We start from the raw sequence: 15,251 nt of genomic DNA on the forward strand, positions 1-15,251 counted from the left end.
CATGGTGGGTCCCACCAACTCATGCAACCATGGTGGGTCCCACATTGTAACACTCCCCTTCAAGTTGGGGGTGAGAAAACATTGTAAATGACCAGCTTGTGGTAGATGGTGGACAAAATTTTATGGGTGACTGATTTGGTGAGAATGTCTAAAACTTAGCTCTATGTAGATATATACTTGAGAGATACAATGGCGGTTTGGAATTTTTCTCGTATGAAGTGGCAGTCTACTTCAATGTGCTTTGCCCTCTCATGAAAGACTGGATTTGATGTGATATGTATGGCTGCCTGATTATCGTAATATAGATCCATAAGAGCTTCTTTATAGAATTTCAGTTAAGTGAGAAGAGATCTTACCACAAAAGCTCACTAACTATGTGTGTCATGGTTCTGTATTTAACTTCTGCCCTCGACCTTGCAACCATATTTTGCTTCTTGCTTCTCCATGTCACTGAGTTTCCTCCAACCATCATACAATATCCCGAAGTAGATTTTTTGTCATCAAGGGATCCGGCCTAGTTTGCATCTGAGAATCCTTTGATGTTGAAGTGACCATGATTCTTATAGAGAAGCCCTCTTCCTGAGGCTCCTTTCAAATATCACAATATCCATTCTAGTGCTTGCCAGTGACTGGGTTGTGGTTTGTGCATGTATTGACTTACCACACTTACTTCATATGATATATTTGGTCATGTTACGCAGAGATAAATGAGTTTTCCCACTAGTCTTTGATATTTTTTGATATCTACATATTCTCCAGTACCTGCACATAATTTTGTAGTTGAGTCCATAGGAGTTTCTGCTGGTCTACACCCCATCATTCATGTCTCCTCTAATTGATCAAGGACATACATTTTTTGGGATAGTACAATCCCATGTCTTGATTGTAGTACTTCAATATCGAGAAAGTATTTATGTAGTCCAAGATCTTTTGTGTTGAACTCTACACAATTTTTTTTGGTTTCTTGGATACCCTCGAGATCATTTTCGGTTAAAATAGTATCATCAACATATACTGCCAAAATTACCTTGCCTTGAGGTGTGTCTTTAATAAATACAAAGTGATCAACCAAACATCTGTGAAATCCAGCTCATATGAGAGCTTGACTGAATTTTTCAAACCATGATCGAGGAGACTGTTTTAGGCCATAAAGATATTTCTTCAATCAACATACCGACTCCCCCCTCAACCATATACCCAGGTGGTTGCTGCATATAAATTTCTTCTTTGATATCCCCATTCAGAAAGGCATTTTTCACATCAAGTTGATATACCTGCCAGGCAGAGTTAGCTGTCAGAGATAATAACACATGCACCGAGTTCATTTTTGTGACTAGAGAGAAGGTTTCCTCATAAACAATTCCATAACATTGTGTATAGCTCTTACCAATGAGGCGAGCCTTCAACTGAGCCATGGACCCATCCTGGATTGTGTTTCACAGTAAACACCCATTTGCAATCGACGAGTTTCTTATCTGATGGAAGTGGGACTAAAGCTCATGTCTGATTTTCATATAGTGCTTGCATTTCTTCATCCATTGGCGCCTTCCACCCTGGATGTTTGGGAGCCTCCTGATAGAACTGTGGGATTGATATGGAGGAGATAGATGAAAGAAATTGACAGCATCAAAGGGGATAAATGATGGTGAGACACAAAATTAGAAATGGGATGAGAAGTAGAGGGCCTAGTGCAAGTTCTAGGTTTTTTTCGCAAGGCAATAGGACGAGTATCATACTATGGACCAAAAACAATAGGAGAAGATGGGCTTACCTCGGTGGGATCCGTAAACTCAGTAGGTGTGGTGCCAGCCAATGTGTCTGGGGGTTGAGCAGTTTCCATAGCATGGGGCACAATCAGTCGAAGAGAATTTGATACTGAAGATAAACCTGGAGGAGCATTGTCAAAATAATATGGAGAGTCTTAAAAAAAGGTGACATCCCTGGACACAAGTAAACCCTGAAGAGTGGAATTGTAGTAAACATAACCCTTTTGTGTGCTAGAGTTTCCTAAAAGATACACTTGATAGATTTGGGATCAAGTTTACTATGTTTTGAGGAGTTGATATGAACAAAACATTGACACCCGAAGACTTTTAAGGGTAGTGAAAAAGGATCAACATTTGGTAACAATAGAGAGTAAGGGGATTTATTGCCAAGAACGGAAGATGGTAACCGATTTATAAGAAAACATGCGGTAAAGATTGAATGTGACCAATAAAAGTATGAAACTTTCATGGCATATAGTAAACAGTAAGCTACCTCAAGAATGTGACGGTTCTTCTATTCGGCTACACCATTTTGTTGAGGAGTGTAAGCACATGATGTTTGATGGATAATGCCATTTTCTTGACAAAAGGAATCAAGGTCTTTGGAGATGAATTCTTTGGCATTATCAGACCAGAGTATTTTTATTTTCTTACCAAGCTGAGTGAGTACCATAACATGAAAAGATTTAAAAATCAATGGGATTTCAGAACGCTCTATAAACAGAAATGATTAAGTGGTACAAGTGAAGTCATCAATAAATGTGATAAAATATTTGACTTGAGAAATATTCGAGACGCTCAAGGGTCCCCATACATCGGTATGAATTAATGAAAAATAAGTGACACTCTTAACTTCTAGGTGAGGTGAGTATGTAGATCTTTGACGGTTACTCATTTGACAGACTTCATAATGAAACTTTGACCTTGCTTTAAGAGTAGGAAACATATGATAAAGAGATTGTACGGACGGATGTCCCAACCGGTTGTGCCATAACCTTGTCTAAGTTTCATTGGTGGAAACAATATTTATTTTTGGTGCATCCTGGTAGTAGAGCCCCCCTTGTTCACGGCCTCCACCAATCACCTACTTCGTTATAAGATCATGAAACACACATGAAGTAGGTGAGAAGGTGATAGAGCTATTAAATTTTTTTGTGAGCTGCTAACCGACAAAAGATTTAAAGGGAAGGTAGGAATAAAAAGGATGTCAATGAGCGGAAGTGATGGTGTAACGAAAGTGTATCGTTTCCCTTGAACTTTAGTTTGTGAACCGTCAGTTATGGTAACATTTTTTTGTGAAAGACACAGAGAAACTGAGTGTAATAAATGTTTGTTACTTGTAAGATGTTTGGAGGCTCTTGAATCAATTATCTAGGATGAGGAGGCAAATATCATACCTGAAGCGGTGGTGGCAGCGGTAGTTGAGGAAGTAGAGGAACCCATCATTGGTTTCCTTTTCTGAAACAACTCATACTCTTCATCAGTAAATGTTTTCTTGCCTTTTGATGTGGTAGATTGATCCTCTTTTGTATCACTCACTAAGGCTTGGTTAACCTTATTCCAGTTTCATTTGCCATTAGCTTTATCACATTTGTCTCTAGAGTGGCCAAATTTTCCACAGTAGGAGCATTCCTTGAAATAGCCTGCGTCTATGGTGTGGTAATTTCTCCCACAATGAGTGCATCCTTTCCCATATTTTCTATCAAAATCATTCCTTTCACCTCTTCCTTGTCCTCCTCTATAGTTTATGCCTTGACCTCGGCCGCGGTCAGATGATGTCACCCTATGTCTAGAGTACATAGCGGATGATACTTCAGTATTAGAGGAAGAAGCAGTTGGAATACGGAGAAGTGTGGCACGTACATCATCAAAGGTGGGAATAATAGAAGAGCTAAGAAATTAACTCTTAAAAATTTCAAGATATGGTTTAATATTTTCAAGGAAAATAGCAGTGACTAATGCTTCTTTTTGCTTGTCTTGTACCGAGACATCTGTGGTAGTTGGCATAGCTAATTTCCACTATTGAAGAAAGCTTCTAAAGTGGGCCAAGTATTTATGGATATTCTCTCCTTGTTTAGTATTCAACATTTTTTGGAGAAGATCATATGGCCTATGTAGATTATTGGGACTAGAATATAGTCAAGCACATGTCTCCCAAATATGCTTAGCAGTATCAAGATGAATAACATTGTTGGAGACATATTCATCCATGCTATTGATCAGCTAACTAATCACAAAAGTATCATTTTTGAGCCACTTAATATACAAAATATCCTCTTCATAAATAGGTGGTCCATGGTTGGTGAGGTGACCAAGAAGATCTTTTGTTATAAGAAACCAGTGAACCGATATGGACCAACTCATGAAATTTGATACCCCTCGCAAGGGTACGTAGTAATTATGAGTATATCTTTCTTGTGACTCATAGTTTCTTCAGCCATATTAAGCAATTCACTTAAAAAATTTCTCCAATCAACTACTAATAAAAAACAAACCAAGTAGAGGTTTTTAACCAACTCGGTTAATGGAGAGGCTTAGCATAAAGGCTAAGAAATTACATTTCTAAAATTACAATGAGTAATCACTCATGATAAGCTCAATACCATTCTTCTTTATTAGGAAATCTTGTTCCCACAAAATTATAATTCATTATGCAAAATTTCAATATAAATTGGTCTCGGTCAAAGATTTTTTCAAACCGACAAAACTGCCTTGGTAACTTCTTCTAATCCAAGATGCATATATTTCCATAATCTTATAAGATAAAGACATTCATAAACACATCTCTAAACCATCTTATAATTTCCAAAAACCAGTAGCATAAATCAATAATATCATAAACAAAAAAAAAAAAAACTTAACTCATGAGCTTCGATCTTGCTTCATAAAGAGCCTTCTATGGGTGGTTTTGATCATATCTTCTTAGAGCATTCCTTTGACGTGGGGATCCTAAATTTTGCACTGATACCATGTTGAATTTAGGACCCCATTAATAATATCTCGAGCAAGGTGAGAGAGGGAAAGAAAAAAACCAAGAAGGAGAGAAGAGTTCTCGGGTAGACAGGAGAGAAGAAGAAAAGAAGAAGGAGAAGGAGAAGGAACTCTACACGAGAGAGGGAAAGGAGAGAACTCCTTGCTTTGATGATTTTATTATGAATACAAGCTCCTCTATTTGTAGTGGAGGAGTGATAATATTTATGTACACTTGCCAAAGATAATATAACTCAATTTAGAACTTAAATTCTAACTCACTCAAATTCGAACTTACTTAAATTTTAATCCTTCTATAAGCACGTGTGGCTAGGTTGAAGATGCCAGCTCGTGTTATATCTTTGTGGGTCCCATTAAATCTTCCAGCTCATGTGACAAAGATACCAGCTTGTGGTATCTTTGTGGGTTCCACTAGATCTTCAATTCTTCCAACTCATTCCAGCTTGTCATCCAACTCATGTCTGCTTGTGTGATGACTCCTCTTGGCTTCTCACGTCTTCATGGTGGGTCCCACCAACTCGTGCAACCATGGTGGATCCCACATTGTAACAATCTATATGCTCTTCTTTGCTATAGCACAAAAAATGCTCATTGACAAATTTTTCATGCTCATCAATCAAGGTATCCAACCTTGATTCTACTTGATTATGGATGATATTTAACTTTCCATTATCTAACTTCTCTTATGCAAGTATCTTGGTTCACTTCTTGCTTTTATCATAATTTCACATTTTTTTATCAATTTTCTAATTTTAAATTCTTCATTTTTCGTATTTGGAACATACCTCATTTTTCAAGCCCATAAGTGCCATGCTGGCCACTTTCTCTTTCAAGTTTCTCATTTAGTTTTAAAATAAGTAAGAGCTTCATCCCAAGCATCAACTCTCAATATCTTCTTCTTTGGGTTTTTTTGTTCCTTTTTCATTTGCTTATTGTCTTCTTGCTTTTTGTGTGGACATTTTGTAACAAAATGATTCTTGCTTTCACACTTGAAGCACTTAATGTTGTCCTCCTCTACTCTTTGCCTTGTTTGTCCTCTTCTTAACAAACAAAGCATTTATTTTCTTTTTCATATTCCTTGAAGCCCATCTCATGGGTAAGAAGTAAGGCTAATTTACATAAGATTAAATTAAATATTTTTCTCACCTTTCAACAGGTTCAACAAGTTTTATTTTGAAGATCTTATACTACTTAAGGAGTATGTTCACCTTAGTCTCTTTTCCTTAAGTACCCCTGTGGGTTGCTTCAAGTTTATCCCACATTTTCTTGGCACTATATGCACCAATGACTCTGGATCTTCGTAGCACTTAGATAATACATAGCATATTTAATGCCTTATAATTAAGGGACACTTTTTTTTTTATCATCGGTTTATTCTCTTCAAAAATTTTCTACTTCCTTGTCTTATTCTTTCTTTTCATGGGAATTTAAGGTCTTTGGGTAGTGATCTCCCAAAGATCAAAATTATATCAAAATAAGAAGTGTTTCGTCTTATACTTTCAATTGTCATTGTAGTTTTTATCAAACAATGAGGATTTTGTGGCAAAGACTTGGGGTAGTGTTAGACCGAGCCACAAATAGATTTTTAATATTCAACCTAAAGTTTTAACCAAAATTTCAGAGCATACTTGCTTTGATACCGTTTGTTAGTTCTAACAAGGATAAATCTAAAAGATGGTTGAATAGGTTTATCAAATTTTAATGGTTGATAGTAACTCCAACTAGAATTCCAAAAATACAAAAATACAAAACATGCAATTGATCAACCAACCACAATGAACACAACTATTTTTATAATCTGATATTGTATTGGACTGCTAATCCAATCCCAAAGTGTTTTCATTTTAGAGCTAATTCATTATGTTTATCAACCAAACAACAACTATAGTAGTAGACCCAAGAGGTCTAAATTATAACACTTGCCCATCACTTGGGACTTATCTTCAATGGCTCTAGGTACAAGCACCTAGACCTTTAAAGGGATTTTTAATAACTACAAATCAGCTTATCTAAGTTTTGATTGGCTTACAATCCCAAGGGTTACTTGCTTTTCAAATGTAGTTCAACATACCTCTTAATAGGTAGATATTATAAACTCAAGATCAATACAAACATACCCAATTCTAAGGTGAGTCTAACAGTAATTTAATGATTTGAAAATAAAATTCTCAATATAAGGTTATAAAACTAATTTTCATTGGAAATCAATCAAATAACACTCAAGGTGTAAAGTCCAAATTAAAGATGATTATAAAATCACTTGGCACATCTTCAACAACAAAAAATCTAAGTAGTCAATCAATATTTAAAAAAAAAACAAGCACTGACATACTTAACTCAGTTGAGAAAACTATCCTTTATTGTTGATTTTTAGGACTCCATGGATTTAGCTCATGGAAAAAAATAAAAAGACACCCATTGGGAGAAAAACAGGAGGAAGAGGATATGGACTTATGTCCTTACCCTTCCCTTGAAGCTCAATTTATAGATTACTAATTATATAATATTACAATTATGCCCTTGAAACTTAAATTAATTTCATCAATATCATCTTTATGAGATAACCCTTTTATTTATCATCTTGCCATCACTATGTGGGCCTATGGGCCTTCTCCTTGGTCTATGGGCCTTGAATCCATCTTCCACATATCTTGGATGTTCGGGCCTTCATTGGTCTTATGGGATTGAGCTCATCTTCTAACACATTTAGATATGTGAACTTTCCTTGGTAGTGTGGTGTTGGGCCCATCTTCCAACATTCCCCTTCAATCTAGGGGTGAGAGAACATCATAAACCCCAACTTGCTGCAAATGGTGTATAAGATCTTCCCGTATAAAATGGCAGTCCACCATATCTTCCAACACTCCCCCTCAAGCTAGTGGTTTCTTCCAAGAGGACCAATTGGCATAATATAAGTGAAAGTAAAATCACTCCTAGCCATAAAACATCGCTTCTTACTCTAGATATATAACTCATGCTGGATGTTGAGCACAATCCTATCTTCTGTAGGTAGTGAGTCTATAGGCATTGCTCAAAAGTGTAATAAAACTCCTCTATCCCCATGTCCCTCCACAGGACACCGACTCTCAAATGGTAAAAGTAATAAATACCAATTAAGGGGGGTAACGGATAATTACCTGAAAGATGATATTCTGGGGTCACCATGTTATTTCTTCTTCATCAAATTAGTCAATGCTGATAAAAAAAATAGTAATAGAGAAGTTTTTCTTCAATAATAATGTTTCAATCAAAGAGACACAATAGAAGCAACTGAAAGGGGCCTGAGCATAATAATATGTAATAAAAATCTTCAAAAATGACCCATAAAATAATCCACTGCGAGTATGTACACCAAATAATATATTGACCAAGGAATAATAATCTGAGTCAATAAATGAGTCATGCCGAGTCAGGAGACCAAGATGAGAAGGCCGAGTCAAACTGACCCTGAACGAGCTGACCCAGACCGAGTTGACTCGGTTAGGCTGGTGCGGCTCGGCCCGTGACTCGCAGATCGCTCAGTCCGAGTCAAGTCAGCAGAACAGGCGCTGGATTAAAATCAAGCGCTACCAAACTTAAGTAGTCTTTTGATCCAGAATATCCCTCTTCTTCCTCGCTCGTTTCCGAAACTAGTCTTTTAATCCAGAATATCCCTTCTTCCTCGCTCGCTTCCGAAACAAAGCGGGACAGCAGCGAGAATAGAGAGTTTCCGGAAAAATAACTCTCTGTAAGTGGCAATGGAGCTCTTGTTTCTGTAGCGGAGCAACAGCAAGAGAGTCATTGTCGGCGATGAACCAGAGAGAACCAGAAATAGCCGGGCTTCGTCCTCCAGGAAACAGCAATGCAGAGGTTGGTTTCAGAAATAGGCAGCAGGATAAGAGCGAGAGTTACGGGAAATCAGCCAGCGGAGTTTCTAAAAATAGCAGCTCCCGGGATGGAAACAAACTGCAATGAACCAGAAATAACGTGGAATTATTTTCCGGATTGACGGCAGAAATAAGCTAAGCAGAATCACGGAGTACAGGAAACCAGATGTAATCGAAAACTTTCCAAAAAGCACCGGGATGTAATACTGTCAATTTAACAAATTTCGATGAGAGCTGTAGTTTGCCAGCGTAGACCGTTCCACCGTTGCTGGATCCTTGAGTCAAATAAATCAGTATCTTAACGATGCCAACCTGCAGAGCAATCAACGAGGTCCGGCAGAGTGATCAATAGACAGCAGAATCACCGGGCTGAGATTACCGTCCAGCTGGGTTATGAAGCAGCGGAAATTATGACAGCAAGACTATCTATGCCAACTCAGCGAGATACAACGGCAACGGAAAAATAATAACGATGACAATAGGATGACTCCAACTCGAGCAAAAACTTTCAGAAATAAAGGAGATGCCAGCGGTAGAATCAAACCACATCAAATCTACCAAGCAGAATCACTGGGTCTGGTTGATTATCACTGGGAATGGCATCTTATTCTGGAATACCTCCAGCAGGATACGATCTGGAGATAAGCAAAATGGGTAGGAATTCGATGGCCATGTTGATCAGTACTGGTAATGGAGAACGGGAGACGAACTGGTAATTGCTGCCTTCTGAGAGGCAACTTCTTGTAAACTGAAGGTTCGTAGTTCGATCCGTGGCGCAATGGTAGAGCATCTGATTCCGGAAGGTTGCGTGTTTGATCCTGCGTATGGACACTAAGAGGCAACTTCTTGCAGCAGCAGGTAGCAAAGAGAACAAAATGGTTGTATACAATCTTTTACCATGCGACATATCTCAGTCGCAATAATGGGGTTCTCTAACCATGACCCACTCGTCGTCCATTGTTGGTCTGTTCCAAGCATATATGGCACGAACCACGGCTGCCGCATCGGCCGACTCTCCTCTGTCAAGGATGACTTCCGAGTCATCCTTAGATGTCCCCGTAATGAAAACAGGTCAAGTATGGAGTAAATAAAAAGACAAACACTGCTCTGCACTCTGCAACAGCTACTCATGTATGATGGTAGAAACCGATTAGAAGTTCCTCCACGGTCGAGTTGCAGCAAAGTTGAGCTGAGTCAAGAGACCCAGACTCTGAACTTGACTTGGTATTATCAAACAGCTTTCATCAAGATCACCACAGGAAATAACAAAAAATGGGCAGTAGTAATAATCTGATCATATAGCAAAATCGGAATTCTAAAACACCATAACTATGAGTCCTGAAAATTAATAGTCTGATACCATGTTGATTTTCACGACTCCATGGGTTTCACTCATGGTGAAAAAGAAAAAGATACCCGGTGGGAGAAAAATAGGGGGAAGAAAAGGTTATGGACTTATGTCCTAACCCTTCCCATGAAGCTCAATTTATAGATTAATAATCTTATAATATCATAATTATACCCTTAAAATTTAAATTAATTACATCAATGTCATCTTTAATGACCATCCTGCCATCACTATGAGCCTTGGTATATTGGCCTTGAGCCCATCTTCCACATCTCCTGGATGTGTGGGTCTTCCTTAGTCTTATGGGTTTGAGCCCATCTTCTAACACACTTGGATATATGGGTCTTCCTTGGTCGTGTGGATTTGGTCTCATCTTCTAACACTTTAGCTAGGACATTATTATTGAAGAAGGACTTCTCAGTTGCCGATTGTTGTCAACATTGGTTATGTTGATCAAGAAGAAAGCACAAGGTGGCCTCAGAATATTATCTTCCGAGTAATTACGTGTTACCCTTTTTAATTGGTATTTATTACTCTTACCATTTGAGAGTTGGTGTCCTATGGAGGGACATGGTGACAGAGGAGTTTTGTTACACTTCTGAGCAATGCCTATAGACCACTACCTAAATAAGATAAGAGTGTGTGTAATATCTAGCATGAGTTATTTGACTTGAATATGAAGCAATGTCTTATGGCTAAGAGTGATTTTACTCTGACTTATATTATGCCAACTGAGCCTCTTTGAAGAGACCACCAACTTGAGGGAGTGTGTTGGAAGATATAGTGGACTGTCATTTTATACGGGAAGATCCTATATACAATTTGCAGCAAGCTAGACATTTATTATGTTCTCTCACCCCCAGTTTGAGGGGAGAGAGTTGGAAGATAAGTCCAAGCCCACATGACTAAGGAAGGTTCACACATCCAAGTGTGTTAGAAGATGGGCTCAATCTCATAAGACCAAGGAATACCCACACATCCAAGAGATGTGGAAGATGGGCTCAAGACCCACATACCAAGGAGAAGGCTCACAGACCCATACAATGATGGCAGGATGGTAAATAAAGAATCATCTCATAGAGATGGTATTGATGTAATTAGTTTAATTTCCAGAGGTATTATTTTAATTTTATAGTTTTTTCAATCTATAAATTGAGCTTTAGGGGGAGGGTTAGGACACAAGTATATAACCTCTTTTCCCTCCAGTTTTCTCCCAATGAGTGTCTCTCTTTTTCTCCATGAGCTAAATCTATAGAACCCTGAAAATCAACATATATAATTTTGGAGAAGGGATAAATTCTCAAAATCATGTGTGAGGGCTTGGGAGGCTTGGAATTCCTAGTAGCAAAGATATCTTAACATTTGGGGTGATTTTAATTATATAGGAACCTCCTCCAACTCAAGAAAAAATTAACCGTTTTGGCCAAAATATGACTTTTTGTCACTTGGCTAAACTAAGTCAAAATAGGTCTAAAAATTCTAAACAAATAGGCATTGAATCCTATCTTCAGTCTTGAACACAATGATAGGTTATAGTTTTTGGAGACCTACAATTCCCAAATCAAGGCTTGAAAGATTGACAATTTGAATTTTCTACAGCATGTGATCGACTACATAGACAATGTTGTACTCCATTTTTTGCCAACTTTCTATTTGTGCATGTGGTTGAATCCTATGTGGTCAACTGCTCTTTGATTTTTAAAATCTTCTATTTCTCATGTAATCGACTGTTTTGATCTTACACTATGAATGTGGTCAACTAGAAATGAAATTCACAATTTCTTGTACTCAACTCCCTTCAAGGTTGAGTCCTTCATTCCTCCAACTAATGAGGTCAACTCCTTTGAGTGTGTTTTCAATTTCTTTGACATATTTTACCAAATTACCCTTTTAGCTACAAAATTAAACTTTTGGTTAATCATCTAGGTTTGTTATCATCAAAATTTGGGCAAATGGAAAGATCTTGAGGCATCACTCCAACAATAGTGACGAGTAGTGATACAACTTTTCGTGGGAAATTGAAATACTTTTTGCATAAAAACTTCAATATGAAAGATTTGGGTCCTCTTAAATATCTTATAGGGATATAAATATTTCAGGTAGATTATGATCTTCATTTGGCTCTAAAAATACACTAGGTTTATTAGACTGATCTAGTCTTCCTTTTTTTACTGGTTTCTATTCCATTTGCTTTAATTTGCAATGTCTCTCTTGCTACAAAGGATTTTATATATTCTCTTGAGCATTACAAAAGTTTAGTGGTGGCTTACAATAATTTACTAAATTGCTACCAATCAAATGAGTCAGTTTATGCACAAACCAAGTTCTCAAAATTTTGCAACATTACCAAATATCTTGCACTATGTCAAGGGTTCTAGTAACTTTGAATTACATTGTATAAATGTGATTTGACTTCAATCAATTTTGATAAACTTTTTGCCTGTTTTGATTCTGACTAGGCAGGAGATTTAGACACCTGCCATTCTTTTAGAAAAGTAGAAAGCCACGAGCTTTTGTCTGTTCTAGTACTAAAGCTAAGCCATAACTTTTCTACTTCTAAAATTATATGGATACGATAACTTATTCACTTTGTCCTTGGTTGGATGCTTTCTTCTATAATGTGATAATCGTAGTGCCCATGCCTTGACAATTAATCTTTCCATGATCACAATGAGCATATTGAGCTTAATTACCACTTCATTAGTAAGAAAGTTAATTGTGGTGCTTTATAGACTATATATAATTTCTAATGATAAACTCAATGGCATTCTTACAAAACCATTCCCAACTTGTTGACATTTTCTTTTGTGAAATTTTGTTTTGTTTCATCTTGGTTCAGTTTGGGGCGGATGTCAAGGATAAGATAGAAACTTGTGATACAAAAAATCCAAGAGAGAGATAAATACACTTTGTAATTCAAGAAATAAAAACGACAACTAGGAAATTATGTTAGTTGTTTCCTATAATCACAATGTGGTTTGGATGTTACTTACCAATTTTTTAACTCTCTAATGAATGAATACAAGTGGAACTATAGGGGCCAATTCATTTTTTCAATTTTTCCTATTGTTATGGACTAGGTTAACTGTGAACCACGTAAAAATCGTCTCCTTTTTTTGTTTGATTCATCACATATATTTAGTCAATTTAATCTGAACTAAAGCTCTCTTACTAATTGTGGGTTGGAATTTTGAAATCAATTTTTGCATTGAGCTACTTTGAGTGTGTTCCTTGATTTGAAAATTTATCTAAAATTTATTTTAAGCCTTAAAATTTTAAAATCAAGAAAATCAAGAACTTATTGAATTGCTTCCACAATAATTAGGCACATAGGATTTTTTTTTAATTTTCATCTGAGCATGTATTTTAAAAGCAGTCCATTAAAAGACATTGTAAATGAGCAATATTATAAGAAAGTAACCCTTGAATTGATTATAGCCAAGCCCTATGCAAGCAAGACCTCCTCTTAACTGAATTCTTGGAGTAAGTTGTAGTGCCTGAGGTTGAGGTGCTGAAATCCTAAAAATGGGTCTAGACTTTTAAGTCAAGTTTGTTATTGAAAAACTCCCTTGTGAACCTATTGTGTTGTAAACCCTTGTGAGAGTAAGCTTATAAATTGGTTCTTTGTGGTTAATTGAATGAAACGAATCCTTATGTGAGCAACAATGTAATTTAACCGTAGTGGGTTTTGATATAGAAATTGTTTGACTGTTAGCTAGCGTAGTATATTTAACTCTAAAATGTAGAGACTCTCTGGGAGTGAACATAGAAAATTGAGTTTAGGATGTGAGCTAGTATAAATCCTTTTATGTTCATTGTAGGATTAATTATATTAGCGTTAACTCTTAGTTTGAAGTTAAGATTGCAACAAGGAATTCACGAAAAAAATAGAATACATAACCCTCTTGAAAATGAAAATTATACTTTTAAAGTAAAATGAACGAACCTATTTACACCTCCCCTCCCCTCTCTCTAGGTTTGTTCCTCACAGACAATAATAATTAAGTCTATTGTAAACTCAATTAAACTAATCATTCTCATTAAAGAGAATAGATGATTAATTGGTTTAAAATGAATATTTAATCAAATAGGGTTTTCTACATATTTTATTGAACCAAATTTATTTAGATCAATTTTCTCTAATTGATATAAATAAATAACCTAAAATATATAATTATAATTACGATTTTTTCATTGAAATGAAACCCAAGAGATTTGGGTCAAGGACCACTCTATGAGGGGTTAGATCGAATTCTTTCAGCATACACTCACTCATTCATTACAAAAAGTCTCAACATTCTTACTCAAGTCTGGACTATAATTTGTTACAATTTTAATAAAATTTATTACAATTGGACTATAATTTAAGTAAAGAACCAAAATTCAATATTGAACTAGTTTTTTTTTTGGGTAATTTTTTTTTGTAAACTATAACTAATTAACCCTAAAATGAATTAATAAAATTATGAACTAAAACCCAAAATATTGAGTCAAAACTAGGCTTTAAGGACTAGAACCAAACCATTTAAAGCCGAACCAACAGTTCTTGTTTGGTTTGGTCGAAGCTCATTGACCCACCAATAGAGGTTGTCTTCAACCTACATTTGCAATTGCCGAAAGTGGCAACAACCTGTTTCTTTCTTTATTGTTTACTGTCTCTAGAAAATTTTGGTGACATTTGTAACTCATCGATTGAGGGACGATGATCAATATAGCTTCTAAATCCCATTATGAGGCCTCATCCAACCTTATATGGAATTTTTTTACTAAAAATTCTTCCTTTTGTTAGAAGTCCACCAATCAACTATGGCGACCATTCTTTAATGGCATGTCTCTCTCACATGTGATGAGTCAATTTATGTCACCTCCTCAACATATACTTATATAGTGTTGACTCTAATGAGGATTCATCTATCCCCATTTTTCACTCAAATTGAACTATTAACTATTTGAGACATCTCACAAGAATTGAATTTGATCCCAAACATTTTACCCAATGCCTCAATCAAATCTAATTCTCACAAAATTTTAAATAAAAATATTTTTTTATAAAAATATTTATAAAACCTTTCATGAGAATCAGAATATCTATAATTCGAGTATAATCAAGATTCTTTGATTATGATTATGATCCAAGTAGAATCACATAACAAAAACATTAACACGAGTAATATAATTGTTACTGCGATCCGGATTTTCATGAAGTCTATCCAGTTCTACGGTCGAGTTCTACTGAGGTGGCACAACGAAATGGAGGTTCATTGGCCACTAGATTCCACA

Source organism: Aristolochia californica, unplaced genomic scaffold (genome assembly GCF_029961685.1).
Source record: "Aristolochia californica isolate CCGP_79_NKW_82.1479 unplaced genomic scaffold, dmAriCali1.0.hap1 SCAF_14, whole genome shotgun sequence".
NCBI classification, from domain to species: domain Eukaryota; kingdom Viridiplantae; phylum Streptophyta; class Magnoliopsida; order Piperales; family Aristolochiaceae; genus Aristolochia; species Aristolochia californica.